Source organism: Cetorhinus maximus, chromosome 10 (assembly GCF_964194155.1).
Source record: "Cetorhinus maximus chromosome 10, sCetMax3.hap1.1, whole genome shotgun sequence".
Classification (NCBI taxonomy): domain Eukaryota; kingdom Metazoa; phylum Chordata; class Chondrichthyes; order Lamniformes; family Cetorhinidae; genus Cetorhinus; species Cetorhinus maximus.
Window position 1 is genome coordinate 132,766,707 of NC_135888.1, and position 27,873 is coordinate 132,794,579.

Here is a 27,873-nt window from a genome sequence, read left to right on the forward strand (position 1 = left end):
ATTCTTCAGTTCTTGCTCTTCTGCAGCTATCCCATTGTGCATTTCCTTCCTCGGTATCATCCCTCCTTCTCTGTCCCTCTGACTACACCGTCTGTACTTTCCCTTTTCATTATTTTCCTCTGTCCTGTAGGAGGCCATTGTATTTTCAGCAGGGTCATACCTACGCTTGTGAACTATTTAAACCTGGGGATAATTCAGCTGGGCCTCGGCAAACTGCAGAAGGAACTTTGACACGCAAACAAAAGGAGATTGCTAAACCATTTAGTATTACCAAACACCGATATTTGTACTGTTTCAGACATTACTGTGTCCTATTGTAACAAATAATCAATTCTATCTAAATACAATGGCCAGAGCATAAGTTGCTGAAGTGCTGGACTAATTAGATCACAGTGACTTGTGGCCACAAGTGGACGAGGTCACCCACCAACCGATTCGATCACTGTGGTCCCTCGAAACCCTGCCTACACGAAGAAAGGAACCCTGCAGCAAAGGAGGGTATAAAACCTGTCAGCTTTAAGCCATCAAGGGAGGGAACACAGAGAGAGAGAGAGAGAGGGAGAGAAGAATGGAAGAAGAAAGAAGACAGCTAATCTGCAGACAGACGCAGTAAGAGGAGTTTGGCTGGTCACTGGCTGCACGGCGCCCACTTCACCAACGGAAGAGTGACCGGGCAGCTGATAGTGAGCGTACCTGGACACTGTCAGTAAGTGTTGTCTATTATAGTTTTACCCAAGCATTGAGAACAGGTTTGCAATCAAAGTCTGGTGTTGGAGCCTCACCTTGTAATCCTGAGGTTTAAGAACTGAAAAGGGGAGTTGAACGGTCACATGTCAGAGACGTGTAATCCAGGGGGATACAGTGGCACATCAGAGACTTGAAATCCAGGGGGATACAGTGGCACATCAGAGACCTGAAATCCAGGGGGATACAGTGGCACATCAGAGACCTGAAATCCAGGGGGATACAGTGGCACATCAGAGACCTGAAATCCAGGGGGATACAGTGGCACATCAGAGACGTGTAATCCAGGGGGATACAGTGGCACATCAGAGACCTGAAATCCAGGGGGATACAGTGGCACATCAGAGACCTGAAATCCAGGGGGATACAGTGGCACATCAGAGACCTGAAATCCAGGGGGATACAGTGGCACATCAGAGACGTGTAATCCAGGGGGATACAGTGGCACATCAGAGACGTGTAATCCAGGGGGATACAGTGGCACATCAGAGACCTGAAATCCAGGGGGATACAGTGGCACATCAGAGATGTGTAATCCAGGGGGATACAGTGGCACATCAGAGACATGAAATCCAGGGGGATACAGTGGCACATCAGAGACGTGAAATCCAGGGGGATACAGTGGCACATCAGAGACCTGAAATCCAGGGGGATACAGTGGCACATCAGAGATGTGTAATCCAGGGGGATACAGTGGCACATCAGAGACGTGTAATCCAGGGGGATACAGTGGCACATCAGAGACGTGTAATCCAGGGGGATACAGTGGCATATCAGAGACATGAAATCCAGGGGGATACAGTGGCACATCAGAGACATGAAATCCAGGGGGATACAGTGGCACATCAGAGACCTGAAATCCAGGGGATACAGTGGCACATCAGAGACGTGTAATCCAGGGGGATACAGTGGCACATCAGAGACGTGAAATCCAGGGGGATACAGTGGCACATCAGAGACATGGAATCCAGGGGGATACAGTGGCACATCAGAGACCTGAAATCCAGGGGGATACAGTGGCATATCAGAGACATGAAATCCAGGGGGGATACAGTGGCACATCAGAGACGTGTAATCCAGGGGGATACAGTGGCATATCAGAGACATGAAATCCAGGGGGATACAGTGGCACATCAAAGACGTGTAACCCAGGGGGATATGGTGGCACATCAGAAACGTGTAATCCAGGGGATACAGTGGCACATCAGAGACATGAAATCCAGGGGGATACAGTGGCACATCAGAGACGTGTAATCCAGGGGGATATGGTGGCACATCAGAGACGTGTAATCCAGGGGTCTATGGTGGCACATCAGAGACGTGTAATCCAGGGATACAGCCACATGTCAGAGACGTGTAATCCAGGGGGATACAACCACATGTCAAGGACGTGTAATCCAGCAGGGTACGGGAATTGTCCCAACAGTCCTATCAGACTCTGGCAGGAGGTCTTGTGGTGCAGTTGGTTGTGCCCCTGCCTCGAGACCAGCAGCTTGGGGTTCAAGTCCCACTCCACGGCGCGATGACCACAGAAGGTGGGTTCATAACGTGGCCAAACAGGTTAATTATTGTCTCCTGTATAAGGACAGCTGCACTTCTTCAGTGTGTACTCAGTGAGAGCCTTTACTGAACTGATTTTAAGGTGTCTGCCTCCAGAGGCAGCCTCAGGGAACAGTCACATGTCAATCAGGCTGATTACATTCTAATCCCAAACAATGATCAGCCTGTGAATCCTTCCAATACGCCAGTTGGCAGGTGGGAGAATTTCCTGGTCAACCATACTACCACTTAGGGCATGGTTCCTGGAGCAGGATCATCCTGCTGTTACTCTGTTTCTGTTACTTACTGAAACTTCCCTTTTTCCTCTCTGGGTCAATCTGTTTTTCAGTGTTTCTACGGCCCTCCACCATCACACTCACTCTTTCTCTCTCTCTTTCTCTCTCTCTCTCTCAGAATCACAGAATTACAGAATTTTAATGGCACAGAAGGAGGCCATTTGGCCATCGAGAGCACCGGGTTCTCCAAATGAGCATGATGACCTAGTGCCATTGCCCTGCCTTTTCTCTGTACTCCTGCACATTGTAACCACACTTTGTGTGAAAAAGTTTTTTCTCACGTCACATTTGCTTCTTTTGCAAATCACTTTAAATCTGTGCCCTCTCGTTCTTGATCTTTTTCAAGTGGGAACAGCTTCTCCCCATCTACTCTGTCCAGCCCCCTCATGATTTTCAAAACTTCTATCAAGTGTCTTCTCAGCCTTCTCCTCTCCAAGGAGAACAGTCCCAACCTCTCCAATCTATCCTCATAACTGAAATTTCTCATCCCTGGAACCATTCGTGTAAACCTCTTCTGCACCCTCTCTCCAATGTGTTCACATCCTTCCTATAATGTGGCACTCAGAACTGTACACAATACACCAGCTGAGGTCTAATGAGTGTCTTATATAATTTCAGTATAACCTCCTTGCTCTTGTACTCTCTGCCCATATTAATAAAGCCCAGGATACTATACGCTTAATTAACTGCTCTCTCCACCTGTCCTGCCACCTTCAATGATCTATGCACATGTACATCCATGTACATTCTGCTCCTGCACCCCCTTCAAAATTTCACCCCTTATTTTACACTATCTCTCCACGTTCTTCCTACTAAAATGCATCACCTCACACTCCGCATTGAACTCTTTCCCTTGTACTTCACTGATCTCTTACAGTGTCCTGTCCCTCTCTCTCTCTCTGCTTTTCTCTCTCTATATAAATACCTTTCTCTCTCTCATTCCCCTATTCTTCTTTCCGTGTTTCTTTTACAACATTTCATTGTTTCACCTTTAATCTCTCTCAAGGTGCTTAAACACACCCAAGCTAAGATTTCAAAGGATAATAGCAGCTCAGAAAGGTCTTCAACTCCTGCCATTTACACAGCAGGTTTCACAAACATCTTTCTGCATGACATTGGATGAAAGTACTAGACTGAGTTACCTATTCAAACTCGTCGTTGACCATAAGTTAAAATGACTGCTGCAGTTTAGGGCTTTGCCGGATATTTCCCTAATGCTTTACCGCAAAATCAGCTCCTGCAGAGAGACCTGACTCTCTATGGAATAGGGACAGGGGGAAGCTATTCAAGTGCTTGAGCATGTTCCACTGTTTAATATAGCTGATTTGTACCTTGTATCTTTTTCTGTGTCTGAGCTGTATTCCATCTACCCGTCTTGATTCTGTAACCATTCATGCCGCTTCTCAACTGAAATCTTTCACCCTCAGATCAGAGACTTTCAATTGTCCTCAGTTTAGCAACAGCTTTTGGAGGGGCAGAGAGTTCCATCTTCCGCTCCCCTTTGTGTGATGAAGTGCTTCCTTACATCACCCCTGTACAGCCTGGCTCTAATTTTAAGGTTATGCCCCCTTATTCTGGATTCACCCTGCCTGAGGAACTAGTTGCTCTCTATTTACCCTATCAATTCCTTTAACCACCTTAAACACCTCAATTAGATAGAAACATAGGAACAGGAGTAGGCTATTCGGGCCATCGCGCCTGCGCCACCATTCATTTAGATCATGGCTGATCATCTACCTCGACGCCACTTCTCCGCGCTATCCCCATATCCCTTGATGTCATGTTAGGAAATAGAGATGGTTTAAGTAAGTTATATTTGTATTTTTGAGTGTTAGGAATGAGTTTTAGCTTTAATATTTAACTTTGATTTGTATTTCTGTATCTGTGTGTTAAGAAAAGGTCGGATTGAGTTTTATTTTCACTTAAAGAGGTGCCTGCATTTCTAATGAGAGTTTTACGACTGTTGCAGCTAAGTTAAACAAACAGGAGTAGAGAAACTGGGCTGTTGCCTTGCAACAGGGGTCCTGAGAGGCAGGTCCTTCCCACAGACATACACAGAAGAAACTAGAAACAGCAGTTTGATTTGGAAGCTGTTTGAGGTCTGTTTGAAAGTAGCTTCCAGGTGAGACTGGAACAAAGGGGACAGGTAGCCAGTCCTAAGCTAAAGAAAAGACCCCAAAAATCCAGGGGAGTGGAACAGGAGAAAGACCCATGCAGACCTTCTAGGCAAAGGGAGGGCAGGGACCTGGAAAAGGTCCTGTTAAGTGAAGTTAAGAGTGACGGGCAGAGAGAAAAGCTCCAAGTTTCAGATTTAAAGAGAAAAAAGCTGAAGAAAGCAGGTTTAAATTGAGGACAGCTTGCAAGATGCCGGAAGGTCCAAAGAAACAACTGAAGGTCTGTAACTCTTTGCTATGGGCATGTGAAGCAATGGTGTACTGTTGACAGCTGAGTGGGTGAGAGACAGTGCATGGAAGACAGCTTGAACGCATATAGTGACCCAGGGCAGAGGAACATCGGAAGGAGAGTTTGAAACCCTGGAGGTGAACCCTTGCTGAAGGCATCTGAGAGAAAGCATTGGTTTGGAAGAGGATTCCAAAATGAGCTCTTGTAGAGTGGAGATTGGAAGCCCTCATGTGAAGGACGGAGTTCAGTGAGACTGGTTGGCTTATGGTGTGACAAGCGTCTGGGTGAGGGGAGTTGATGAGAGATCCATAGCATCTGGCTGATGTGGACATCTGTCACTTGGTTTCAAAGTGTGGTGTGTCTGACCACAGGTTGCCATAGGTTTACATAAACTATGTACCTACTGTGAACATTAAATTATAAGGTAATTTTTGTAACTTGTGTTATCCTTATAATTCTGTACATACCTGTAAAGGTATAGTTGTGGGTGAAAGAGTATTGTAATATAATTCATCTTTTCTTGTTGGATAAATGTTTTATTCTTTTAAAGGTTCATCATCTGACTCCAGTGACTCTGTTCAGTAGCCACTCTCCACTTATATAAATAACCAAATAAACTTTAGGATCCATCAAGTTGGGTTGCACCCTGGGATCAGGCTTGTCCAGTAATAACATCAGCTGGGCTCATAACACTCACTAGAACGTAGAACTCTATCGATTTCTGTCTTGAACATACTCAATGACTGAGCCTCCGCAACCCTCTGGGGTAGAGAATTCCAAAGATTCATTACCCTCTGAGTGAAGAAATTCCTCCTCACCTCAGTCCTAAATGGCCTACCCCTTATCCTGAGACCCTTAGTCTTTTATATTCAAAGGGAGTACACGTCTAGTCTATGAACTTCAGTGTGACATTATACACATAGGACTGCCTTTCTCCAGGGATGAGAGGATGGGGTGGGGGGTGGATGGGGTGGGCAAGCTGCTTGCCCCTTCGGAAGGAAAATTGGTCAGAAGCCAACCCAACAAGAAGAAGCCCACTTCCCACCCCCCCCCACCCCCAGCCAGAGCTCAGTAGTGGGCACTGCCGGGACTCTAAGAATAAGGATGAAGAAGATCGTGGCTGCCCATGACAGGTAAGTCCCGGGGTTTTAGGGCGGGGAGAGATCTGAGAGCCCAGGGAGGGGGGAGAGTGGGGTTGGTGGAGGGGGTAGGGTGGGGCCGGGTTTTTGTAGGACAGGTGGTGAGGAAGGAAGTCGCGGGGGTGGGGGGGGGAGGGGGTGAGATCTTGGGGGAGGGGGTGCCCCCAATGCACGCAGGGCTCCCCACTGAATGATGACCCCCCTCTCCTTCCCTTTTCATCTAGACCTTAAGAAATGGTCTGTCCACTCCTGCCCGCCTGAACATGTCAGCCGTATATTGGTGTGGGCAGCGTATTATCCTGGCCAATAGGTTTTCTAATAAACTTAATTGACCTTTGGTTATTTTTTCACATATGACACACAGGCTGTGAATTTTGGCACCGAGCCTTGTGGGGACGCGTAAAATTCAGCCCATGGTGTCTAAGAGTCATCTGGATCAAACATGTGTCCTTGCTAACGTCATTCATTCATTCGAACGATACAAACTCTCTTGTCTTCTCTTGTCTTCCCATATCGGGGTTAGGTGGGAATGTGCAAGTCGAAACACAAGAAGATCAGCCATGATCTTATTGAATTGGCGGAGCAGGCTCGAGGGGCCGAATGGTCTACTCCTGTTCCTATTTCTTACGTTCTTATCCAGAGTATTAAAAATCGATCACAACCAACAATTTTAGGCCCCGTCCCAAAATCTAGCTCAGACACAAAATTTCAGTCTGCCTCCAGCCCCAAATGCTAAATGCTAACCCGGGTGCCGGCCCTAAGTCTAATTGTAAATCCAACCACAAATGAGTTTGAGTGTAAACAGTGAGTCAAATTGCAAACATAAGCCCAGTATCAACCATAAACTCCAGGCCAGAATCTATCATCTACCATTTTGGATAAGAGGTGGGTTTGGTGGAAGAGCGGGCTTCCTAGACTTTTTTAAAAATTTGTACTTTCATGGGATGTGGGCATTGCTGGCAAGGCCAGCATTTATTCCCCATCACCTAAGTGGCTTGCTCAGTCATTTCAGAGGGCAGTTAAGAGTCAACCACATTGCTGTGGGTGTAGAGTCACATGTAGGCCCAGACCAGGTAAGGATAGCAGATTTCCTTCCCTAAAGGGCATTAGTGAACCAGATGGGTTTTTACAACAATTGGAAATAGCTGTATGGTCACCATTACTGAGACTAGCTTTTAATTCCAGGTTCTAGCTGTTATGTGTGGGATTTAAACCCATGTCGGGGGAGCATTAGCCTAGGCCTACTAGATTACTAACCTGGTGACACTACCACTATGCTACCAGCTCCCCCAGCTGGTGTCGTGGATGAAGAACTTCAATTACGTGGAGAAACTGAAGAAGCTGGGTTTCTCAGTACAGAGAAGTTATAGAGGAGGCTAAGAGTGCCCTGCTAGCTAGCCCCCTTACCCATGTAGGAGGATGGTAAATGTTGCTTAGCATTAACATCTGGGTAATCCTTTATCCGCAAGAGTGACCATTGCATTAACCTCAGTGCTAACCCGATACAGCCCCTGCCTTAACCTGAACCCTAATTCCAGCCAAAGTGCAAACCCTGTGCCGAAAAGGATAAAGACGTCTTTTTTTTTGCAGGATATATCATCGAATCCAACAAATGCTCAGAATGTTCTAGAGCACCTGACAGCCAACAAAATGCTTCTAAAGTGTAGTCGCTGCGGTCACGCGGGCAGCCCAGCAGCAACATCACACTCAGCAAGATCCCGCAAGCAGCGAGGTGATATTGGGCAGCGAACCTGTTTTCAGTGACAAAAACACCTGGAAAAACTCAGCAGGTCTGACAGCATCTGCAGAGAGGGATACAGTTAACGTTTCGAGCCCGTGTGACTCTTCATCAGACATACGGACTCGAAACGTTAACTGTGTCCCTCTCTGCAGATGCTGTCAGACCTGCTGAGTTTTCCCAGGTATTTTTGTTTTTGTTTTGGATTTCCAGCATCCGCAGTTTTTTTGCTTTTGTCCTTACTGTTTTCAGTGACGTTGGTTCAGGGTTAAATACTGATCCGGAAAAGCAGGGGGAAGCTCCCTCCTCTTCTTTAGGCAGTGTTGTGGGATATTGTCTATCTGGCCCCGAGGAGCTGGAATGAAGACTGGGGCCATCCCCGAAAACAGGCCCTGGATGATTTCAGCAGTGGCCAGACCGTCTGCGCGGATTGGCCGCAGTGATAGGGAGGAGTCGGGGGGAGTGTTGGGGTGGGGGGTGGGGGGTGGGGGGGAGGACCGGGGGGAGGGCTTTCTTGCACCTATTCTAAGCCCATCAAAAGGTAGCAACAGTGTTAAATTCAAAGCCTGAGACGATGTTGATCAAAGTTACGCCTCCAAATAAAAAGCAATTTTGGAAGGAAACGTGAGACTGTTAAATGTTAAAGGCTATGGGCTGGTCGTTTCCAGTCATTGCAGGAGCTGCTGACACAGTTAAAGAGTTAAGGTGGTGTTGGAAGTTCACTTCTACATTAGTGTCAGATCCCTAAGGCAGCCAAACCATCATTGCTAGACCCAGTTAGTGATCTGATTTTTCACATGCAGCCAGTTACTGTACAATTACTAATCGCTCCACAGAGACCGAAATTCTACTATTCAAATAGAAGAATCTTACGTCGCTCTCCCCTAAAGTGCAAAAGGCACATTGGATGCAAGTTACTTTTTAAATTAGTTCGAGGTCAAGAGCAGCAGTGAGCCAGTCAGAATAGAAGCCTTTTAATAGAAAGAAAAGACTTGCATTTATGTAGTGCCTTTTATGACCTCAGGACATCCCAAAGCACATTACGGCTAATTAAGTACTTCTGAAGTGTTGTCCCTATTGTAATATAGGTAGCATGGTAACCAATTAGCACAAACAAAGAGGAACGTGATAATGGCTAGCTAATCATTTTTTTGTTAATGTTGCTTGAGTAATAAATATTGGCCAGGACACTGGGGAGAGCTCCCCTGCACATCTTCGAAATAGCGGCTGAGGGATCTTTTTATGTCCACCTGAGGGGGGCAGCTGGGGCCTTGGTGCAAATGTGATGTGTCTACTGATACCACTGCATCAGGCAATGAATGGAGAGGGCATGGTTTACGGTAGGACCCACAGCAAACAGAGTCCATTTAAAAAGAGTCCCTATGAATGGCAGCAAAAAGGACTCACAGTCGAAACGACAGCAAAATCACCTAATAAATGCAGTGTGGTCTCTCTAGTGAAACACAGTGAGCAGAGGATGGTTTCCTTAAACAAATTATTTGAGTCAAATCAATGCCACTCTCTCACTGTCCAATGGTCTAATCATCTTCACTCTGGCTGGAAATAGCACTTTCACTACACGCAGCCCAATAAACGCCGGCCTTGCCAGCGACACCCACATCCCAAGAATGAATTTTAACAATGTGAGATAAGATGATAGCTCTGGTTTTTCCAGATGTCTAATCCCGGCCTGGAACCTGTTTGCCGGGACCATGTATCGGACCATTGAGGAAATGTGGGAAATGTGCTCAATTTCCCGATTAATCACTGCCAGCAACGCTTTAATGGCTGTCAGCCAGCTGCTTGACACATACAAGCTAGATCTTCCTTACCCAATTGCCACATATGTGTTCCATTCCAAGCTATGGAGCCTTCGCTATCCTCCCTCCCAACTCCAGCCAGCAGGAGTAAACCAACTGGTGCCCTGCAGCGAAAGCCGGCTCATCCAGCAATGACCCTTGCATGTTTTAGCTCGTTCTGGGTTGAGCGGATGTTGCATTTATTGCGCTGACCCACCACAATAATATTCCCGAATCAGTGTTGTCGGCCGTGAAATGGTTAAAAAGTCAAAGTACTACTGTTCGGTTTATAATGATTGAAAAAGGCGAGGGGTTCCGTCCCCACTGTGTGCAAGTCATTTGGAGTTTTTTTTCAGCCCATTGCAAAATATCTCAAATTGAAAAGCACTGCGGCAATTTCCCTCCATGTGAGGGTTTCTTAGCAGCTTGAAGTGCGACTGAACACAAACAAAACATTCTCTGTTCTTTCCCCCAGAATGAATGTCTTACTGCTGCCTGAATAAACAAACGGACGAGATTTGCTAGGTTTCTTTAGACAATTACACTCATTTAGCTGTCGAGAACAAGGACCCGGCACTGGACCTAAACTCAAAACAGGACATTTTTGAGGACCTTGTAAAGTTGCCCACTTAAACTTGGTTTTATTTGGCTGTGGTTCCTATGACCTCATGGTGTGCCTTAAAGTTCCCCACTCTACACTTGTCACCGTTTATTCCACATTATAAAAAGGATATAGAAGCACCAAAAATGACAGAACTGAGGGGTTATACCTATCAGAAGGATTGAGCAGGTTGAGGGTCTTTTCTCTAGAAGAGAAAATACTGACTGGGGGGGCGGGGGGGTGGGGTTTGCAGGGGGTGTGGAGGTGCAAGGGTGACCTGTTAAGGCCTTTAAGATTACAATAGGGTATCGTAATATCCTATAGAGAAGATGCTTCCATTTGCGGACAAGATCAGAACTAGGGACCTTAAAAATAAGATAGTCACTGATCAACCCAACAGGGAATTCAGGAGAAACCTCTTTAATCGGAGAGTGGTGAGAATGAGGGACTCGCTATTGGGAGCAGTTGAGGTGAATAGTGTAGATGCATTCAAGGGGAAGTGAGATAAGCACGTGAGGGAGAAGGAATAGAATAGGGTGAGATGAAGAGGAGTGGTGGGAGGTTTGTGTGGAGAATAAACACTAGCCCATGGGGTAGTTGGGCCCAATGGCCTGTTTCTGTCCTGTAAACGCAAAGGCGCTTCACAGCAGCATACTTAGACAAAACTGACACTGAGCCAAGGGAGATATTAGAACGGGTGATCGAAAGCTGTGGTCAGAGTGGTAGGCTTTAAAGTTGGAAAGGTTTAGAGAGGGAATTCCAGAGCTTAAGGCAGTTGAAGGTATGGCTGCCAGTGGGGGAGTGATTTAAAATCAAGGATACAAAAGTGGATTGCAGAGATTGCTGTAGTCAGTCTCTTCAGACCCAGACCACCAAGGGACACCTCCTGGAAGATGAGTTTAACGTTTTTGTGTTTACCATATACCAGAAGGAGTTAGAGTGCGACCACATTAATCCATGGGACACAGCTGGACTCCCCTCACCTACCCTCCTCACTTTCTGACAGCCTCACTTACACCTCCAGACTCTCCAAGTATATGGGTGGAATTTTTTTTTCTCTGCATTCATGGAATGTGGGCATCGCTGGCTAGGCCAGCATTTATTGCCCGGCCCTAATTGCCCTTGAGAATTTCACAGAGGGGGCAGGGCCGTAAAACGAGGCAAGTCGTTCAAAAGTCCATTGACTTTGGCTGGACTGTAAAGTCCCGCTGGTGGGGAGGGTCACAAAATTCCACCCTATGATACTGCTACCTCCTCCTCCAAGGAGGGGTGGTCTCCCTCTGAAGGAAGGAAATGCTTCTATTTCTATGAGATATTTTGGGACTTCCCAAGGCATGTTACAGCCAATGATATGCTTTTGAAGTGTAGTCGCTGTTCCAATGAAGGCCACACCAAGCTTCCACATACAGCAATGTAACAATAACTAGGTAACCTTCTATTTGAGAAATGGAAGGAGGAGCAAACATCAGCCCAGGACACCAGGGAGAACTCCCCTGTTCTTCTTCAAATAGTGGCCACAATTTATATCAACCTGAGAAGGTAGACAGAGCCTCAGTTTAAGGTCTCATCAGAAAGATGGCACCTCTGACAGTGTGGCACTACCCCAGCACTGTTCTGGGAGTGTCAGGCTCTGATTTTCAAGAAGTGGATGGGAGGCTTTCATTGTAAAGTCCGGGACTCCGGGAGCTTGTTTCCATTAAGGAGGCTGCTGCCCGATATTTTTGTTCCACGGAGGGGCGTTTGGGATAGGGTTGGGCCCCACCGCCTCTGAGGGCAGGCCCGAAGCAGCGAGAGAGATGGGCAGGTGGCGAGGTCGGCAAACTGTTTACTGGGCTACCGGCCCCATTGTAATCATGAGTGTTAGGCCCTCAGGCCTCCACACCCCCAAACCCTCCCCTACCCTCCACCTTTATGCCACTTCATATCTCCCATGGCCCTTCCATGCCCCTGCCCCATGAATCCTCCAGACCCACTCTTCCAGTATCCACCAGGCATAGAGCCAATGAGACATTGGCAAGTCTTTGAAATGCTCATGAAACTGACGCAATAGCAAGAAGATTTTGAAAACCTAATGTGAAAAAACTGTTCAGTTTACAGCTTTAAAAAAGTGTCAGTCAATTACAACTATTCATAGCATCAATGACAAAAGCTATTTTCTACTTCACATCTCTTAATTTGACACCAAGCAGTTAGAACCGAATGTTTTTCCAGATGGCCTCATTATGAATGTTTGGCTGAGCTCCAAGAATGGATAATCCACTTACCTCACAGCAGGGGCATGTTTACACAGCTGCAGAGGGGAGTTCCAGCTTTGTTTGAATGGCATATTTATTATCTTGTAATAATCAGATCTTTCTTTGAAGAGGTTTTAAATGCCTGTGTGTTTATTTACACAAGATTAAGAAGTGGGAAGTGCATAATAGCCTTTTGTCATTTATACTATGAATACTGTGAATGATTGACAGCTTTATGAGAAGGTAAGAGGGGGAATGTTATTCACTCCTCTGAGGTGCCGTGTACCACGTTAACATAATGAGTCCGACTCCATCAAAATTGCAGCGGGTCTGAAATACCCACCTCCACATTGGGGCCGGCACGGGTGGGCTATCACATACCAGTGAAAATTGCCAAAACAGGAGTGGGTGCATGAATTCTAGAATCAGGTCCCAGCTCAACCTGATTCTACAGAAGTCCTGGCTACAATCAAGATTACGTGCTGAATGAAATCTGCCATTGTTTCCTTGCCTGGCCTACATGTGACTCCAAACCCACAGCAAGGTGCTTGCCACTTAACTGCCCTCTGAAATGGCCAAGTTAGCCACTCAGTTCAAGGGCAATTCGGGATGGGCAACAAATGCTGGCCCTGCCAGTAAAGCCCACATCCCATTAAAGAATTTAAAAAAATCAATCACTATATAGCAGCACACCCTTCAACTCGGGGAAAACCTCAATGCTAAATTAGCAACGTGATCTCAGAGCCTCCTCCCACCCCGCTTCATCTCATCCCCTCAACATATCCACCCATTCCTTCCTCCCTCATGTGTTTATCTAGCTTCCCCTTAAAAGCAACTATACTACTCACATCAACCACTCTGTGTGTTAGTGAGGCCCATATTCTCACCACTCTGGGTAAATACGTTTCTCCTGAATTCCCTATTAGTTTTATGACTGATTATCTTTCATTTAAAGCCCCCCTAGTTTTAGATTCTCACACAAGTGGAAACATCTTCTCTCTGTCTCCCCTAGCAGATCTTTTGTAATAGAGGTTTTATCTTATATTCCTAGTCCTTAACTTTGTCCCCCACCATAAGGTGAAGGACTTTCTCTTTGTTTTCCCCTATCAAGCCCTTTCACAATTTTAAAGATCTCTTATCAGGCCCCCCCCCACCTCAGTCTTCACGTTTCTTGGGAACAGAGCCCTAGTCTGTTCCGTCTTTATTGATATACATACCCTATTAGTTCTGATGTCATTCTTGTGAATCCTTTTTTGCACCTTCTCCAGTGCCTCTGAATCATTTTTATAACATAGGCACCAGAGTTGTTGACAGCGCTCCAAATGTGGTCTAACCATGGGGCTGTGCAGGCTTGAATGTCAGCCATGGCTCAGTTCTGGATTCAAGCCTCACTTCAGGACTCGAGTGCAAAAATCAAGGCTGAGACTCCAGTGCAGTACCGAGGGAGCACTGCATTATCAGAGGCTCATTTCATTTCAGGCGAGATGTTAAACTAAGGGCCCCATCTATCTGCTCAGGTGGATGTAAAAGATCCCATGGCCACTATTTGAAAGAAGAGCAGGGGAGTTATCCTCAGTGTCCTGGCCAATATTTATCCCTTAACCATTGTCCCAAAAAAATCCAATTATGTGGTCATTCTCACATTGCTGTTTGTGGGAGCTTGCTGTGTGCAAATTAGCTGCCGTGATTCCTACGTGACAACAGTGACCACATTTCAAAAAGTACTTCATTGGCTGGAAAGCACTTTGAGACATCCGATGGACAGGAAAGCTGCTATATAAATGCAAGTCGTTCTTTCATAATTTCTCTGCTCTTCAACTCTATCCCTCTAGAAATGAATCCTAGTCTTGGTGTGCTTTTTATTTTTGCTCCTATTAATCTGCATCACGAGTGATTTTTGTATCTGTACTCCTTGATTCCTTCCCTCCTCTACCTTTTTTAGACCCTTATCGTCCAACCAGTTTCTTTTTCATTCTTTCATAGGATGTGGGTGTCACTGGCAAGGCCAGCATTTGTTGCCTATCCCTAATTGCCCTTGGAATGAATGGCTTACTAGGCCATCTCAGAGGGTAGATAAGAGTCAACAACATTGCTGTGGGTCTGGAGTCACATGTAGGCCAGGCCAGTTAAGGGTGGCATTAGTGAACCAGATGGGCTTTTATGACAATCAATAACAGCTTATTGCTGAGATAAGCTTTTAATTCAAGATTTTATTAATTGAATTTGAAGTTCGTCCACTGCCATGGTGGGATTTGTCCCCAGGACATTAGCCTGGACCTCTGCATTATTAGTCCAGTGACATTAGCGCGTGTGTGTGTGAGTGTGTGTGACTTCCATATTCTTCCAATCAAAGTTCACCACTTCACACTATCTATATTGAAGTTTATTTACCAATTACACACCCAAATACCCAACTGCAAGTTACTTTATTTTTCCCTGAACCTTACTGTGTTCCTCCACTGCATTAATGATACCGCCCCCACCCCCTCCCCCACAAATTTCGTACCATTGGCAAAGTTGGAAATTGTACCTGCGACTTCAGAGTCTAAATCATTCAAGTAGATGTTGAAAAGCAGACATTGAGGAGGTCTCAGGTGGCCTCCACCACAGGCTCTGCTCTAGCATTTGTAACCTTTCACTTGAGGGAATCAAAAGTGTTCCTTCAACGTGCTCGAAATTAGAGGCTGGGTGCCTCGATTGACTCACGCCCTGTCTTTGGTCGTTTGTGATGGGACATCTTCAATCGATTGTGTGGGAGCTATCCCCTTGGAGGGAGCCCTCGTTCAACCTCCGACCATCCAGATATGCTGTGCCACCACACCCACCACCCCCACCGCTGAGGAGTACCCCACTCCAATCGGGTCCACCACATCTTGCATGAGCAATCAGGTTTCCGTGCCAATTCCTAGAGCAACTAGATTCTCTTCAGAAGCAGAGCTGAGGCGTCCACCCAAAATAAGGATGAATAAAAAAACCACAAAATATTCCGAAGCTTGCATTGAATTATAGACACAGCGCACAGGCAGAGGTCATCCAGCTCCCCTTGACTGCCCCAATCCTGGCCTATTTCTGCAGGGTCTGTTTAGTTTTGTCCCATTTCTTTTGCCCCTCTACATTCTGAATACCTGTCCAGGTACTTTTCGAAGAAATGTCATAGCCTCTGCCTCAACAGCTACTTGTGGAAAAGCATCCAATGTCCTGATGACCCTCCGACCCAATCTTAATGCTGTCTAAGTGAACGGATTTTAATTGAGTTAAATCTTTCCCCGGATCTGTGTGAACTAAACGTTCTTCCACTTTCACCTCTTTGCCCTCAATTCTCTCTTCTATGCTGATTGATGCAGTTATTGTAATGGAGTTCGCTTGGTGCCAGTGATAACATTTGTCATATTTATTTGCGAGCATTGTTTGGTTTTTAAGAGCGTGATTACCCGTGGCCTTTATAGGGTCGCAGTTGAGTTGAGGGAAAGCGATGGGTCGTATACCTTCAGGCTAGACGACAATCAGTGCTGTTCGAGACCAAATTAAGGACGTGAAGTTTATCAAGTGAAGGAAATGACTTCTTAAAAATAACATTCCAAACCTGCCATTTGGTTCTAGTTTTAAATTTATGGGTTTCATTATGTACTTTCCATAAAGTGTGCCCAGATGTTCTTTTACTGCTGCAAAGCATTTAATCTGCTGTTTAACTAGATTACAAACGGCCATACTTTGAGCCTCCATGTTAAAAGCACAGTTTGGATGTCTGATTCCAAAGTGTTACTCAATTAGTTCGACCCTTATACCCCGTGAATACCCACATGACATCAAATCGGTTTTAGCTGTTGGCTGCAATCCATCCCGTCAAGAAGCAACAACCATGAGTAACAACATCATGGAGTACACAAGCACAAGAGAGAACGGAACAAAAAACTGCTACCCGGCCCATATAATCCTCTCTTCCACAGCTCAGGTGCCACCTGCCCTGTCACGGACTCTCTCCTGGGGTTGCCAAACCCCTCCAGGATTGACCTGGAGTCTCCCGGAATTGAAGGTGGATCACCAGGACACTGCCATGTGCACCCCTGGAGAAAGATCATCGGGATATTAAAAAACATTGGGTTTTTTAGTCATTTCCTTTGAACGTTTCTCTATACCAGATATAAAAATGGGGGGAGAAAGGCTGTTTGGCTGATAGTCAGGCATGATTCAATTGGGTAATGAGTCTTTTTGCTTTCCAATTGGTGTAGGAAGGCAGTGCGTCACAAGGATGGATGTGTTGGTCGACTAATGGCTGGAGTGTGGAGGTAAGTCATGTGATGACACCTCCAGGAATACACTTAATCACAGTTGGCAACCCTATTCTATCCACCCATTTAGGGGTGGCAGTGGCATAATGGTAATATCACTGGGCAAGTAATCCAGAGGCTCAGGCTAATGCTCTGGGGACATGGGTTCAAATCCCACCACAGCAGCTGGTGGAATTTAACTTCAATTAATAAAATCTGGAATTGAAAGCTTTGGTAATGGTGACCATGACAACAACTATCATTGATTGTTGTAAAAACCCATCTGGTTCACTAATGCCTTTAAGGAAAGGGTTGAGAGGCTGGTGTGTGGAATGACCTGTGATGGTGGGTGACAGCTTGGGTATGGAAAGGAGGGAGGGGTTGTGGAGGCTTAGGGAGTGTTGAGGGGTGGCAGTGGATGGAGAGGTCAGGAGTTGGGGGAATTGGAATTGGCAGGAGGAGATAGGAAAGGTCAGGGTGAGAGAAATGTCAGCAGCGGGTTGACCCCAAACTCCTGTATCTCATTGAAATGTTGGACAGTACCTGTGTATAGATTGTCAGGTTTGAACATGTTCAGCTTTGATATCCTTCATACTCCAGAGACTTGAGCACAGAAATCTAGGCTGACACTCCCAGTGCAGTACTGAGGGAGTGTGACACTGTCAGGGGTGCCATCTTTCAAATGAGGCATTAATTTGAGGCCCCATCTGTCCTCTTACATGGATGTAGAAGATCCCACGGCCACTTTTTTGACAAGGACCATGTGTCCCAGACCCACATTTGTCTCTTACCAAAATCACTAAAAAAGACACAGATTATCTGGTTATTATCACTTTGCTGTTTGTGGGAGCTTGCTGTGTGCAAATTGACTGCCACATTTCCTACATTGCAACATTGGTTCTAAGGTGGTTTAGGGGGTCCGGAGGCGCTGTATAAATGCAGGTCTTTCTTTTCTCAAATAGCCCCTGTCAGCTGAGCCAGAGAGCCTGGCCCATGGTGGGTTAACAAACCAGTTCCCATGGAAACATCGCCCAGCATGTTGTTCCAGGGTGACGACCGGTACCCACAGACCTATCATACAGCAAGGCATACCGCAAGCGACTGAGAATCTAGGAAATCAAGTTTAGGATGAGCCGCAGTGCCCTATAGCCAATAATTTACTTGTGAACCGTTGTCATTATAATTTGTAGGAAAGTCCAGCAGCACAGTAACATCCCATAAAGGGAAAATCAGGCAAATGACCAGTTAATCTGTTTCAGCGATATTGGTTGAAAGATAAATATTGGCCAGGACACCAGAGAAAATTAACCCAACCTAACCCTCACCCCCACTTTTCTTTGAGTAGTAGCCTTGGCGTCTTTTAAACCCTATCTGGAAGAGCAAATGGAGACCTTGGCTTAACGTCTCATCGAAAAAGACAAAGCCTCTGACAGTGCAGCATTCCCTCAGTAACCTGCGCACTGTCAGCTTTGGGATTATGGGGCTCAAGCCTCTGGGGTGGGGAAGTAAGTGGATCGACAGGGCAACTGAGTTATAAATTGTTATGCCATCACGGCCTGGATTACTCAGTGAGTCTGGCTTTGGATCCAAACTGGGGCCATGCAGCAACTTTGGCAGTTGTGGGGGGCCCGTGGCAAACTCCACATTTCTTCACTCAAAGGGTTGTGAAGCTTTGGAATTCCCTACCTCAGAGGTTTGTGGAAGTTGCATTGTACAATACACTTAAGGCTGAGATAGATGGAGTTTTGGCCTCTCAAAGAATCAAGGGATATGGGGAGTAGGGGGGCGGAGAAAGTGGAGTTAAGGCAGAAGATCAGCCTTGATTTTATTGAATGTCAGTGCAGGCTTGAGGGGCTAAATGGTCTACTGCTCTTAATTTTTATGCTCGTATATTTAGAAAACAGTTGAGATACTGTAAGGGGAAATAGAACAAAGTTAACATTCTGGCAGAATGAGGTCAGCTTTACTTGACCGACTTTCTTCATCCCAACCCTACAGCCCTGCAAAGAATTGAACATAAGAACATAAGAAATAGGAACATGGGTAGCCTATTCGGCCCCTCAAGCCTGCTCCGCCATTCAATAAGATTATGTCTGGCCCTCTTATGTCTCAATTTCCACATTCCCATCTAACCCCAATAACCTTTGATTCCCTTGCCTAACAAGGACCCATCTACCTCTGCCTTAAAAATATTCAATGGGGAAGGTGATGGTGTAGTGGTATTGTTGCTAAACTAGTATTCCAGAGACCCAGGGTAATGCTCTGGTGACCTGGGTTTGAATCCCAACATGGCAGATGGTGGAATTTGAATTCAATAGAAATCTGGAATTAAAAGTCTAATGATGACCATGAAACATTGTTGATTGTTGTAAAAACCCATCTAGTTCACTACTGCCCTTGAGGGAAAGAAATCTGCCGTCCTTACCTGGTCTGGCCTACACGTGACTCCAGGCCCACTGCAATGTAGTTGAATCTTAAATGCCCTCTGAAGAAGGGCAATTAGGGGTGTGTAATGAATGCTGGTCTGGCCAGTGACACCCACATCCCAGAGCAAATAAAAAAAAATTCAATGACCCTGCTTCCGCTACCTCCTGAGGCAGAGAATTCCAAAGTTGCACAACCCTCTGAGAGAAAAAATTCCTCCTCATCTCCGTCCTACATGGGCGACCCTTTTTTTAAAAAAACCCTAGTTCTGGACTCACCCAAGAGGAAATATCCTTTCCACGTCCACCTTGTCATGACCATTCAGGATCTTATATACTTCAATCAAATCACCCCTCACTCTTCTAAACTCCAGTGGAAACAAGCCCAGTCTGTCCAACCTTTCTTCATAACACAACCCACTCATTCCAGGTATCAACCTAGTAAACCTCCTCTGAACCACCTCCAATACATTTACATCCTTCCTTAAATAAGGAGACCAAAACTGCACACAGTGTTCAAGATGTGGTCTCACCAATGCTCTGTATAACTGAAGCATAACATCCTTACTATTATGTTCAATTCCTCTCGTAATAAAGGATAGCATTCCATTAGCCTTCTTAATTACTTGTGTACCTGCATTCTAACTTTTTGTGACTCATGTACTAGAACACCTAGATCGCTCTGCACCTCAGAATTATGCAGCTGTTCTCCATTTAAGTAATACTCTGCTTTTTGTTCTTCCTGCCAAAGTTAACAACTTCACATTTTCCCCCATTAAACTCCATTTAACAGATCTTTGCCCACTCACTCAACCTATCTATATCCATCTGCAACCTCCTCATGTCCTCTTCACAACATACTTTCCCACCTATCTTTGTGTCATCTGCAAATTTTGCTACCATGTCTTCACCCCCTCATCTAAGTCATTGATCTAAATCATAAAAAATTGAGGCCTCAGCACAGACCCCTGTGGGACTCCACTTGTCACACCCTGTCAATCCGAAAAAGACCCATTTATACATACTCTCTGCTTTCTGCCAGCCAGTCAATCTTCTATCCATGCTAATATGTTACTCCCTACACCATGCGCATTTAGTTTCCGTTACAACCTTTGATGTGGCATCTTATCAAATGCGTTCTGGAAATCCAAGTACAGTACATCTACAGGCTCCCCTTTACCCACCGCGCACATTACTCCTTCAAAACACTCCAATAAATTGATTAAGCATGATTTTCCTTTCACAAAGTGATCACTCTACATTCTGCATTCGACATTCTAGCTCCTTCTGTATACAGAAAGAGATGGAAAGGCATTGGCGAGTGACTTGATGGAATATCCTGTGACCAGCCCAAGTTACTACTCCAGTGATCAGATGGTAAGTTCAGTGTGGCACTGAGAAAAGACTTCAAATAGTGCCCATAGGATCTTTTTAATATTGAGCTCAGAGAGCAAATGGAGTCTCAGTTTAATGTTTCATCTAAAAGTCGGCACCCGTGACAATGCAGCACCCCCTCAGTACTTCATGCGAGTGTCAGCCAGGATTATGTGCTGAAAGAAGTTACAGTCCATCTTTACAAATCATTATTAGGCCTCAGCTGGGATATTGTGTACAATTCAATTTAGGAAGAATGTCAAGACACTGGAGTAGTTACAGAGGAGGTTACTGGGATGATACGGGGAATCCAGTTATGTGGAGAGATTGGAAAATTTGGGATTGTTCTCCTTAGAGCAGAGAAGTTTGGGGAGATGTAATATATTTTTTTATTCATTTACGGGATGTGGGCTTCACTGGCTAGGCCAGCATTTATTGCCCATCCCTAATTGCCCTTAAGAAGGTTGGTGGTTAACTACCTTCTTGAACCACTGCAATCCATGTGGCGTAGGTACACCCACTGTGCTGTTAAGGAGGGAGTTCCAGGATTTTGACCCAGCAACAGTGAAGGAACGGCAATATATTTCCAAGTCAGGATGGTGAGTGGCTTGGAGGGGATCTTCCAGGTGGTGGTGTTCCCATGTGTCTGCTGCCCTTGTCCTTCTAGATGGTAGCGGTTGTGTGTTTGGAAGGTGCTGTCGTAGGAGCTTAGAAGTGTTCAAAACTATGAGGGCTTTCAATAAAGCAAGTAGGGAGAAGCTGTTTTCTCTGTCAAGTGGATTGCTGACCAGAGGTTATGTATTTAAAATAATTAGCAAAAAGATTACAAAGGAAATTACTTCAAACAGAAGGTGTTAAGATCTGGAACATACTGCCTGAATGGATAGTGGAATCAGTTCCCATGGAATCTTTCACAAGGCAATTGGACATGTACCAGAATAGATTGAATTTACATATCAATAGGATTAAACTGTGGTGTGGGACTAATTGAATGGCTCTTTCAAAGAGCCAGCATGCACAGCAGGCTGAAAGGCCTCCATGTATGCTGGAGCATTTGATGTCTCTGGAGTGAGACGTGAACCCATAATCTTCTGACCATTGACCCATGACACCTGGTTAAAAGTCATGCCTTCCTGCGCTCTAAATGTTTTTTTTATTTAATCATTCATGGGATGTGGGCATCGCTGGGTAGGTCAGCATTTATTGCCCCACCCCTAATTGCCCTTGAGCTGAGTGGCTTGCTTGCTTGGCCATTTCAGAGGGCAGCTAAAGAGTTAACCAAATTGCTGTGGATCTGGAGTCACATGTAGGCCCAGACCAGGTGAGGACAGCAGATTTCCTTCTGCAACTGATGTTAATGAACCAGATGGGTTTTTTAATGACAATCGACAATGGTTTCATGGTCATCATTGGACTCTTAATTCCAGATTTGATTTTTACATTGAATTCAACCTTCACCATCTGCTGTGGTGGGATTCAACCCCAGGTCCCCAGGGTCATTACCCTTGGCCTCTGCAATACCAGTACAGTGACAATGCCGCTTTGCCACCTCCTCTCCCCGAATAGATGGTCTCAGCTGGCCTGACAGTTAGCGGGTGCTGCACTAGGTGCCCCTTGGGACCAGGAATAGAAAAGTGCCATCCTCCAGATCTCAGACATTGCCCAATGACATCTGCTGGAGAGTGGCTGCGAAGTGAGAATAGGATTGGATGCGATGCCCTTTACGCTGAAATAGCCTGGCAGATCTCGCTGTCTAGGCTCACACATGGGTGTGGCGGTGTAATGGTTATGTTAGTGGACAAGTAATTCAGAGGTAAAAGCAAAAAAACTGCAGATGCTGGAAATTCGAAACAAAAACAAAAATACCTGGAAAAACTCAGCAGGTCTGACAGCATCTGCGGAGAGGAACACAGTTAACGTTTCGAGTCCGTATGAAGAGTCATACGGACTCGAAACGTTAACTGTGTTCCTCTCCGCAGATGCTGTCAGACCTGCTGAAGTAATTCAGAGGGATGGGCTAGTAACCCTGAGAATGGGTACTTTGAGAATTCGAATCTAGTTTTAAAAATATGGAAGTTAAAAGGCTGGTTATCAGTAAAAATGACCACGAACCTGTTGCACCGTCATTAAAATCCATCTGGTTCATTCATGTGCCTTTAGGGGAGGGTAACATTGCCCTTTCTACGCCGATATGTGACTCCAGTCTCACATCAACTTGGTCGACACCTAACTCTACCGTGACCCAGGCAAGACACCCAGGCTGTTATCAGGGTGACGGGTGATGGGTAATGAAGGTTAGCCCTTGTCAGTCACGCCCACCGCTCAAGAATACCTTTTTTTAAAAAAAAAAAGATGGACATCTGGGCGAGTTATTGGAGGTTGTGGGTCACTCATGGAATTATCCTCCAGCACGAATTAATTATTTTGAAGAGAGGAAGGAGAAAACTGAAGCTCATCTTCTCGGAGTAGAGAAGGCCAAGAGGAGATTGGATGGAGGCATTTAAAATCCCGAAGGGTTAAGACGGAGTAAATAAAGAGGAATTGTTTCCAAATGGCCACAAGGTCAATAACCAGAGGGCACAGATTTAAGGTGATTGGCAAAAGAGCTAGAGGTGACAAGAGGAAAATCTTTATTATGCAACAGATTGTTCAGATTGGAATGCCTTCCCTGATCGGGAAGTGGATACAGATTCAATCACAGCCTTCAAAAGGAATTTGGATAAATAACATAAGGAGAAAAATTGTTGCAGGGGTATGCGTAAAGCACAGGGGAGTGAGACCTATTGGATTGCTCTGCAAAAGAGCTGGCATAGACTCGATGGGCCAGATGGCCTCTTTCTGACCTGTACTATTCTAGGATTCTGAGAGCATATAAAGCGAGATTTAAACGCTTCAATATTCAAAGCCGTGACATGCCTTATGGTTTTCAATCACATCTGGGATGTTTTTCATGTTTAATTGTGATTTACGAGCAGAACGTTTGGACAGTCTCAATCTCCAGCAAGAAAGAAGGTCCCAAACCGAGAGAGTATAAACAAGAGTCCGGAAATCATTTGTCAAGAGAAAAATAATCGTTCGTCTAAGAGACTCGGAGCTCTGGGTGGCTTAAGGAACGAAATGAAACAAAACAAGTGCGGGAGAAAGAGAGATAAGAACTTGCCCTCAGCCTGTTTATATCTGACTCTATTTAAAGCACTCTTGCCCTTTTATCTTTTCAGTTAGTGAAGACTGTAAGAAAACATCCCCCCAAAAAATCAAATCATCCTGATTAGATTTAAAATCTTGTTCATGATTGTTGAAGATACTCTCCACTTGTAAACCAGGCTCTGGGAAGCTTTACCTCATTTACAATCGATAGCGAGGGCCACAGTCCTCGGCTGTCGCAGAAAAATGGAACCAATGCAGTTTAGACAAATAGCACCTCATCCCGTATAAGAACAGGAAAAGACCATTCAGCCCCTCGAGCCTGTTCTGCTCTTCAATTTAATCACGCTCGATCTTACATCAACTCCATTTACCTGCCTTGTTTCCGTAACCCTTAACAACCTCACCACAAAAAAAAAATCTAGCTATCTCAGCTTTGAAGATTTCAATTGGCCCGCAGTATCCGAAACTTTTCGAATATTAAGAAAAGCTTAATATCATTCACCTGGGCCCGGGTACCTGCTTGATCTGAGGCCTCGGGTGGGTGCTATACAGGCAGCAACCACTGCCTCCCCAGTGGCGCTGCTGAGTGACAGGAGAGCTGAGTGCCTCTGATTGGCCTTGATCTCAGGGGAAGGCCCACCACTGACCTGACAAGTGCCCGAATGGCACTTCTGTATACAGAAGGAGCTAGAATGTAGAATGGCACTCCTCGAAATGAGATGGCGTAGGGCTCTCGACGGACCTCTAGCCGATGGTCAAGATCCCCGTTGTCTCCACAAGATTCAGCCCGTGAACTCTCTTTTACTCTCTCTACAGGTGCTGCCTGACCTGCTGAGCATTTCCGGCATTTTCTGTCTCTATTTCAGATTTCCAGCGTCCGCAGTATTTTGCTTTTGAGGCTGGCTCATGGGTCCAGACACATGTCCTCGCTCCTAGTGCCATTCATTTCTTACTTGCTGAAACTTGTGGGTTCAGGGTTTAGGAAAGCACTGTTTTTAGTGCTGGGTTCTCATTGGTGGATGTATCCTAAATCCGAACACCAAGGATAAAAGTTCTGTGGAAAGTTTGGAGAAAATTGTTGTTGTTCTCCTCAGAGAAGAAAACATTCAGGGGAGGTGTTAATCGAGGTGTTCAAAATCGTGAAGGGCTTTGATAGACTAAATAAAGAGCAACTGTTTCCGGTAACAAGAGAGTCATCAACTACACGAGACAGATTTAAGATAATTTGCAAATGAGCCGGATGGGAGGTGAGGAGAACTTTTTTTTTGCGCTGCGAGTTGTTGTGATCTGGAATGTTCTGCTGGATAGGGCAGTGGGAGCAGATCCAATGGGAACGTTCAGAAGGGAATTGGATAAATACTCGAGAGGGAAAAGAAAAATTGCAGGGCTCTGGGGATAGAGTGAAAGTGAGTGGAGCTAATTGGATAGCTCCTTCAAAGAAACAGTACTGGGGTGGTGGGAAGAATGGCCCCCACCCGTGTTGCATGATTCCATTAGGAAGGGGCAATAAATACTGGCCTTTACCAGGAACACCTACATCCTGAGAATGAATACATTTGAAAGGAAATACAGCCACACCAGAGTTGAGATACAGATCAGCCATGATCTAATTGAATGGCGGAACAGGCTGGAGGTCCTCCTGTTTCAGTGTTCCTTCCTGCCTATGTTCCACAGCTAGGAATAACTAGCAAACTTCACGGATACCACCGGCATTGGATCCCTCTGTCTGTCCGTCATTTAATTCCATTCTCTGTTCAGTGGCAGGCGTTAGTGCTAAGGAATGCAATGTTTTCTCTTCATTTACTGCGCTTGGTGTCCACATTAAGAGGTCGGTTTAGTCGTCACAGGGAAAAGCTTTCTCGACACTGTCCCATTGTGCCCTAACCCTGACCTCAGAAGAGAACATTTCACAGCGGACATTGCTGTGGCATTTCCTATAGCTTTGCCAACTTAACTTTACAAATCCCGCATGTGGTATCATCACACAAACATGTAAAGTTCCCGAACCATATTATTATATTTGCACTTAATGGCTCTTTAAAATACCAGACAATCAAAATGGAAGCTATCAGCTGTGGTTCAGGGGGTAGCACACTCAGCTAGGAGTTGGCAGCTCACCTTCAAATTCCCCTCCAGGAACGTGAGCACAATATCCAGGCTGATGCTCCCAGCGCAGTGCTGAGCAAGTGCTGCTTTTTCGGAGGGTCTACCTTTCAAATGGTTCAGAATCTGAGGCTCTGTCTTCCCTCCCAGGCTGGTGTGAAAGATCCCATAGCACCCTTTCAAAGGAGAGTTGAGGGGTTCTTCCTGGCCAATCATTATCCCTCACCCAATATATTTTAAAAAAAAGCAGATTACCTGCTCATTATCGCATTACTGTTTATGGGATCTTACTGTGCACAAATTGGCTGCTGCGTTTCCCTAAATTACAACAGTGGCTACAATCCAACAAGCACTTAATTGGCTGTAAAGCGCTTTAGGACATCCTGATGTTGTGCAGAGCGCAATATGATTGCAAAGCTTATTTTTAAGCTGATACTTGCACCCAGCAGTTTCTCGACTTGTGACGTTTGCAGCTTGATATTATGGGACTCATTTCTCCGGTTGTTGGATGGAGGGCACTTCCTAGAACTGTTTCTCGGATATCGAAGAGCTGATGCCCTCGCTCGCTGACCTGCCGGCTCCCCGACTGGCAACGCCTCAATTTTAAAACCCTCCTTTTCAAATCCCTCCATGGCCTCGCCCCACCCTATCTCCGTAATCTCTTCCAGCCCCACAACCCTCCGGGGTGTCTGTGCTTCTTCAATTCCTGCCTCAGGCGCAATTTTAATTGGAGGCCGTGCCTTCAGCTGCCTGGGCCCTGAGCTCTGGAATTTTCCCCCTTAAGCCTCACTGCTCCTCTACCTCTTTAAGGCATCGATAATCTGCAGGAGGGATAACTTTCTTTTGAGTGCGCTTTGGGATCTTCGCTTTCCACCATGGCTCATCTCCCCCCAACTACCGAACTCCAGCCAGGATGTAGGCTGGATCCCATAAGAACTCAGGCCGAGGAGTCTACATCCATAAATTCAAGAGTTGCTCCTCACTGTGGAAGGGACAAACCCATTTGTTACAGAGTATAGTGCACCAGGTGTGATCTTGTGTGCCGTAGGCAGCATCCCTGCCAGTGAGCCAATGGCTTTGAGTCCCACCCCAGGACTTGATGGTCAAGGAAGGTACATTCTGAATGTGGCCAAAACAGGCTGATTATCAACCTGCAAGTCCCTCCCAAACATGTCAATGGCAGGCAGTAAGAGCGGGAGAGATTCCTGGTCAGCCATATGGTGGAAAGAACATTGGTGCCATTACCATCTCTATCCATAGCTCTGCACTACAACATGCAGGTAAACGTGTATGTTGCCACAGCAACTCGGACTCCCTGAGTGACCTGTAACTGCTACCATATTGTACTAGATAACCCACACTTGGCACCTGCTTTTCTTAAGTAAATTTAAATTTGCACATTGCGCGTTGAGAGAGCTGTCTAAATCTCTTCAAGATTAATATTTCCTTTCTTCCCATACCAGGCCCTGAATATTATAACACAAAAGGTGGATACATACCTGCAGTGCCCACAATCAATCAAACAGGCGATAGCAAACCACAAGTTTTCACAGGATCAAGGTGAGCAGGTGAAGATCAGGTGGCCTCTGAATTTTATTTTGTGGCTGGGATCGCTCAGTGGATCAGTCACCATCAAACACCCAACGAGCAAACAAATGTTTCATCCCACACTGGTTATTTCTGAGTGCGATTAAATTAATGCTCAGTTTTGTGCTCTTTGCTTGTGTCACTCATAACTGATTTATTTAGTAATTAATTGAATTTAAATTCCCCTGGCTGCCATGATGGGATTTGAACTCATGCCTCTGGGTCATTATTCCTCTGGTTTACTAGCCCAGTAACATAACAACTATGTTACCGTACACGTATGTGGCACGTGGAACAGCGGCCTCAAACAGGTGTTAAGCCTCTTTATTTGCATATTCTAAAACTCTAATTCATGTTCCAGGCGTAGGAACTGCACAACAATTATTTTTGGGCCTTGAGCTATACGTTGGGCAGTTCTCGACTGGTTTGTAATTAACATCCTACCCATAACATTGGAGGTTTAGGAGGCCATGTTGTG

The 27,873-nt window shown here is 45.6% G+C and overlaps 1 long non-coding RNA gene across 1 annotated transcript; it reads left to right on the forward strand.

Moving 5' to 3' along the window:
* Positions 1-283: 283 nt before the first annotated feature.
* On the forward strand, positions 284-27,873 carry LOC144685310 (uncharacterized). Its single transcript, XR_013577707.1, has 3 exons — positions 284-609; positions 20,466-20,561; positions 27,272-27,873. It is a non-coding gene; the product is annotated as an uncharacterized LOC144685310 (long non-coding RNA).